Source organism: Macaca fascicularis, chromosome 3, assembly GCF_037993035.2.
Source record: "Macaca fascicularis isolate 582-1 chromosome 3, T2T-MFA8v1.1".
Lineage (NCBI taxonomy): Eukaryota > Metazoa > Chordata > Mammalia > Primates > Cercopithecidae > Macaca > Macaca fascicularis.
In genome coordinates, this window is record NC_088377.1 from 39,220,586 (window position 1) to 39,226,585 (window position 6,000).

At 54.6% G+C, this 6,000-nt stretch overlaps 1 long non-coding RNA gene across 1 annotated transcript in view; it reads right to left on the reverse strand.

The window, feature by feature from the left end:
* LOC135970051 (uncharacterized) overlaps positions 1-5,508 on the reverse strand; it is a 121,691-nt gene extending 116,183 nt beyond the window's left edge. Inside the window, exon 1 of the long non-coding RNA XR_010585491.2 lies at positions 5,315-5,508. This is a non-coding gene — a long non-coding RNA (uncharacterized lncRNA). The remainder of the gene's footprint in view (positions 1-5,314) is intronic.
* Between the last annotated feature and the right edge of the window lie 492 nt (positions 5,509-6,000).

Genomic DNA, 6,000 nt, shown 5'->3' on the forward strand with positions numbered 1-6,000 from the left:
GCTGGGGACACTGAGGTGTGGAGGGACGGGCTTGCTTACCCCGGACGATGCTGACAGTGTGGGCCCAGCCCGGTCCCACAGCCACCAGGAGGAGCTCCTGAGTGGGCATGCGCGGAGGTGCAGCCCAGAGAACGCGTGGGACCCTGGCACAGACTCGTCAGGAAGGAAACAGAGAAAGGTCCACAGAGACTCAAGCAGCACAGAAGAAGGTCACCCACAAGTTAAAAATAGATGTTTGTGCTTTATCGTCCCAGCGTGCTAAAAATCCAGCTCGCTCACACGCACAGCCTGAAGTGAGCCCAGCATGCTTCAGCACTGGGCTAAGGGAGAGCCGCACCTGCCCCTCTCCCGACAATAGCAGGCTCGGCAGCTATTCTTCAATGAACTTGACACCCTTCCACGAGGATTAAGCTTCACTCTGTCGACACTGGGTAAGTTTAATCCCGACACAGCTAACCGAGTCAATCTGCAGTGAACAAACAACTTACTTTGGATGATTCTGTCACTGACAATGACTCTGAATCTCCCAGCAAAGCTTAGTGACACGACTTACCTTTCTGTTTTCATTTCAGGTACACTGGTCCATAAGGTCTAGTTTACCTGCTGATAATGTCTTGGAAAGACCACCAGGGGGCCCCACACCATTTTCAGCTTTATAGGGATGTGAATTTCCCTTTGATGACAAAGGTGATGAGGAAATAAAACAAGGATCCAAAACAGATGCCTGTATGTTTCCTGGGAGTGATAAGGTCAGGAACTGCCGCTCTGTGTCAGGTGAGGGAGTAACAGAGAGAATGGCACCAACTCCTGAGACAGGACCTGATGCATGGTGCAGCCACTGCCTGTGGCCATGGAAATTCCAGGGAATGCAGGCCCCAGTTGCATGATACAGCCGCCATCTGTGACCACAGAAATTCCAGGGAACGCAGACCCTCAGTCACATGGTACAGTTACCATCTGTGGCCACAGAAATTCCAGGGAACGCAGACCCTCAGACACATGGTACAGCCACCATCTATGGCCAATTCTAGGGAATTCAGACCCTCAGTCACATGGTACAGCCACCATCTATGGCCATGGAAATTCCAGGGAACGCAGACCCTCAGTCATATGGTACGGCCACCATCTATGGCCACGGAAATTCCAGGGAACGCAGACCCTCAGTCATGTGGTACAGCCACCATATATGGCCATGGAAATTCCAAGGAATGCAGACCCCAGTCCCATGGTGCAGCCACAGCCTGCAGCCACAGAAATTCTGGGGAACGCAGACCCCAGTTGCATGGTACAGCCACCACCTATGGCCATGGAAATTCCAGGGAACACAGACCCTCATTCACATGATACAGCCACCACCTATGGCCACGGAAATTCCAGGGAACATAGACACCAGTTGCATGGTGCAGACACCACCTGCAGCCACAGAAATTCTGGGGAACACAGACTCCAGTCGCACGGCGCAGCCACCACCTGTGGCCATGGAAATTCTGGGGAATGCAGGTCCCAGTCTCTAAAGTGTTATTTGTTTTATGACCTTCACTGCAGTGAATGTGGAAGAGTTTCTCTCGGTGCAGAGCTCAGTATCCAGAAGGGAAGTCGGCCCTAGGAATGCCTTCCTCCTCTTCAGAACTCAGGGCCCAGGGCTGACACCCTTGGGAGGGGACCTTGTTCGGCAACTGTGCCTGTGGAGGGTTCCCCAACACTCACCATGCACCTCCTAGGAGCGGAGGCTACAACAGGGAGCCAGAGACCAAGCTCTGCTCAGACAACAGTGAGCTGATGGCCTTCCACTCTAAGTTCAACAGGGAGCCAGAGACCAAGCTCTGCTCAGACAACAGTGAGCTGATGGCCCTCCACTCTAAGTTCCAACTGCACGGAGTGTGTATTCCATGAATGTTTGTTAAATGAATGATTCATATAAGGTCGTCTGTGCTGACCTTTGCTGGTCTGCTGACTGTGGGCTTCAGAGCATTGACCTCATTCCTGGAGCAGCCAGTTCTTCCCAGAGCGATGGCTGCTGGAGGACAAAGCCCAGGACTTCTGTCCTGCAGCAACGCGCTCAGGACCCTGCGCTGGGCACGCTGGGAGCCTCTCCAGCAGTAGATCCCCAGTCCTGACCTTGCAATACCAGTGAACCCCACGGGAGTCCCAAGTGCTCAAAATCAAGTAAATGTCCATTGTGATTTAACATATCAATTTTAGAAGAAAGGGCAGATTGCCGCCTCCCTCCTCAAACTAGGGACCATAAATCGATCCACGGCGCTAACTGAGGCTCTGCCTTAAATCCTGCTAAAACTACCAGCCAAACACTCAAATTTACATTAGAGTTAAAGGAAAAAAAAAAAAAAAACTAAACCAAACACCTGTAAGAAATGGTCAAGTAACCTGTGATACATCAACCCAAAGATTAAACATTAAAACAATGAAGTAGCAAGATATTAAAAGAATATAAACTCTATGTACATCGTGGTTCAAGTTGCTAAAATTACACAGAGAGAAAGACTGGAATGGAAGGGGGATAGGTTTACAGATGCATTTTTTTTTAATTTTAAATATTACTTCTCTAAGGTATGATTTGACTAACCAGATAATTCAGCAAAAAAAAAAAAAAAAATCAATTATGCCTATAGATAAATATGTAAAGAATCCTTCTCTCTGATGCCAATGGAATCAGTTTGGGTCTGGCCTACAGTCTTCAATCTTTTAATTAAGACACAAAAACCATCTGTCAAGCTATTAGGAAAAAAAAAAAAAAAGATTTATAACCAGGAGCCCAGAAGAAAAGGACCCGCTATGTATCACAGCGTCTCTCCACGCCTCTCCACCCCGGACAGTGCTCCCTCTTTCCCCATTTTCATACCTACTGCACAAAACACTTAGTAAAGAACTATCTCAATTCATGAGTCGCACAGCACAAAGGTCCGATGTCGCTGCCAAACATACCCTGCAGCCCCAAAACGAATCGGCAACCCCCAGTGAAGGAAGAATAAGAGGCTGCTGGTTGTAATTTTAAATCTCGCAACTCAATGTCTGCACTTTCCTGCTTTGTTGGTTTCAAGGGCTCGTTAAAATTAACCCCCCTACTGGATATTGAAGAAAGAAAGCAGGACTGTTGTGCAGGCTCTGAAGAGGCAGAGCCCTCGTTCCGCGGCCACCGCTGTCTTTCTACCCACAGCAGACGGGTTGACCAATTAGTCTCCCTTAGAGGGCGCTGTTTATGATCATTGCGAACAAATGGGTGCAATTGCTTCTTTTGAGATGTAGCAAGTTCTGGGCCCTCAGCAGAAAAAAAAAAAAGAGGGGGGGGGGCACTGGCACAATAGTCATAACCTCTGCGTGACACACACACAGAAGGAAAATTAAAGCCCTGGAGGCGGAGGCGTTTGGAAAGGGAAGGTGGAAGCAGGAAGGACGCCCACATAATAGAGTGGTCAGAAACCGACCACGTCACTAAAGGGCGCCTTAGATGGTCCAGAGGACAAAATGCCCCTCTTTCCAGGGTAAACACCCATTTGCCAAACAGCCAGTGACCGCAAGCAGGAGTTTGCTTTTTTTTTTTTTTAAGGCGTCGAGTAACAATGAGAAGAGCAAGAAATGAGCTTAATAATGGGACTAACAGGGCCCTGGGCTGGTGACTCAGCTGATGTGCACAGCATCAAAACCCAGGTCCCTCAATGCGCTCCCTCTGCAGTTCAGGCCAGCACTACAACTCACCCCAATCACTGCTTTAAAAAGCAGTTCTAAAAAAAGACATGGCCCATTTGAAAGCAGCTGGAGGAGGAAGACAGAGAGTGACTCGCAGAATCCAACCGCTTGTAGCTTCGGAACCATAACAAGAATATGAAACTAACCGGTCCAGTGTGAGGCAGAACAGAGACGCTGTCACCGCTCTCAGGAGGCTGAGTGGGAAGCCCATGGCTCAGGCCCCGAAACGCCCTAATGGTGCCTGGAGCAGCCCACAGGTCTGTGTCCTTCGTGTGGGTTCACCTTCCTAGTTTCCTGGGTAAATTCAATGTACAACATTTATTCGCCAAGAAAAGAACATTCAAAGCAAACTACTGTCATAACTCTGAAGGACTCTTAACACTCCAGTCCACACGTTCAAAAGCCCACAAATATCAGTGCTGCCACTGTGCAGGCAACAATGTTTTTGATGCATCATGCACGTCACCAGTAACGATGTTTTCATGTTTTCCGTAGCCATCCATTCAGGATACTTAAATATCTGTGACGACTTGACACTTAGTTACCTGTGACTTTCAGATAGATTTAACAAGGCTACCTGACGGAGAAGGTCTCACCCTCCTGATCCCGGGCACAGGCGCCCCTACGTGCACCCGGGGCCTCTGGAGCGCACTCTCCATCACCTCCCGCTCTTCAATGTTAAATGTCCTCCCGGGACGCCCGCGTCGTGGGCCCAGGCTCGGGCCCTTCCTGGAGAGCCGCTTCCACATTGCAGGGCAGGGGAAGCCCAGAGCCCGCGCCGCGGCGCCGATGACGTCCCGGAGTCCCAGCTTTCTGGTCCTTCCGGTCCGCGGAGGCTGGCGGGGAGGTCCTGGGACCCATTTTACTTTTCAGTTTTGTCACGAGCCAGAAGGCGACAGCACATCCGAGCACAAGAAACCCTTTTTGTAAATCTTCCAGCGGAAACGCGAGGGGCTGCCGGACCGCCTCGGAGACGCCAGGCGGGAACCCAGAGCACCCCCGCCGCGTCCTGCATTGCAGCAGCCGGGACCCCGCCCACACCGCGCCGGGCAAGAGGCGACAGGAGGCGTGCGGGGACACGGCCGTTTCTTTCTCGACATGCTGGGTGGTGGTGTGGGGCGGAGTTGGGGGGCGGGGGGCCACTTAGGAAGTGATCGCGCTGTACCCTCGCTTCGGAGGGGAAGCCCGGCCCCGTCCTACAGCTCAGAGGCAGAACGACCCCCGAGGGCGCTCCAGGCGACTCCCTCTGCCAGGCTCAATTTAAAACATAAACCGGAGGGGATGGAAAGCTCACTATCTTTCGGATGGAGGTTCCTACCGCCATGTCCCTTCCCCTCCTCCGCCCCACCCGGCAAGGACCCCGAGGCTGCCTTGACGGCTCACGCTGCCCCGCAGGTACCCCTGCCCTGCCGCTCCCGGGCACCGGCTTCGACCCAGTTCTCCCGATCGCTTCCCCGCTCTTCTCCCCGGTTCTTCTCATCGCTTCCCCCATCTTTCCCCGGGTCCTCCCATCGCTCCCCCCCTCTTCTGCCCTGTCCCCCCATCCCCTTCGCCCTGTTCTCCCTCTCTCCGTCCGTCCCGACTTCGCCACCTGGAGGGGGGCGCGCACCTTGAGCATCCCCGCCGCCGGTCAACACGCCGATGGCCTTGCCGGCCCCGGAGAGGTGCTCCGGGAACTTCCGCAAGGAGCCCTTGGGGTCCCGGGAGTCGTCCGCCTCCATGGCGAGGAGGCCGAGGGGAATCGCTAGTCCGGGTGCGCGGCAGGCAATGGGGACCCTGCCCGAGCGCGCCGGACTCGGAACTGCTGCCCCGCCCGCGCCCCCGCCCGGCGCCAGCGCCAATGGGCGGTGACGGGCGGGGCCCGAGCGCACAGGAGGGCCTGCCGGGGCGGGGGCGCGGCTAGGGGCAGGAGCAGGGAAAGGGGCAGGGAAACGGGCAGGGAAAGGGCAGGGGCTGGCGGGGAGGAGGCGGGTGTGGGCAGGAGCACCTACGCGGGGGTCGTCGTAGGTAGGGGCCGCGCTAGCGGTGGGGGATGTCGCAGATGCGGGGGTACCTCCACAGGTGGGCGGGGTCCCTGCGGGTGGGGCCGCGTTGCTGGTGCGCGAGCCTCGCGGGTGGGTTGGAGGATTCTGGTTGGGGGCTTTAGAGATGCCCGGAGCGCCACAGGTTGGGGCAGGGGCAGCGTCCGGGGGAGGGGAAAACGCATGGGGGCGGTGTCACTACGTTTGCTGGGCTCGCCATGGCGGGACGGAATAGAACGCGGGGAGCATCTCCCGGGGGGGCAAGGGAGACCGT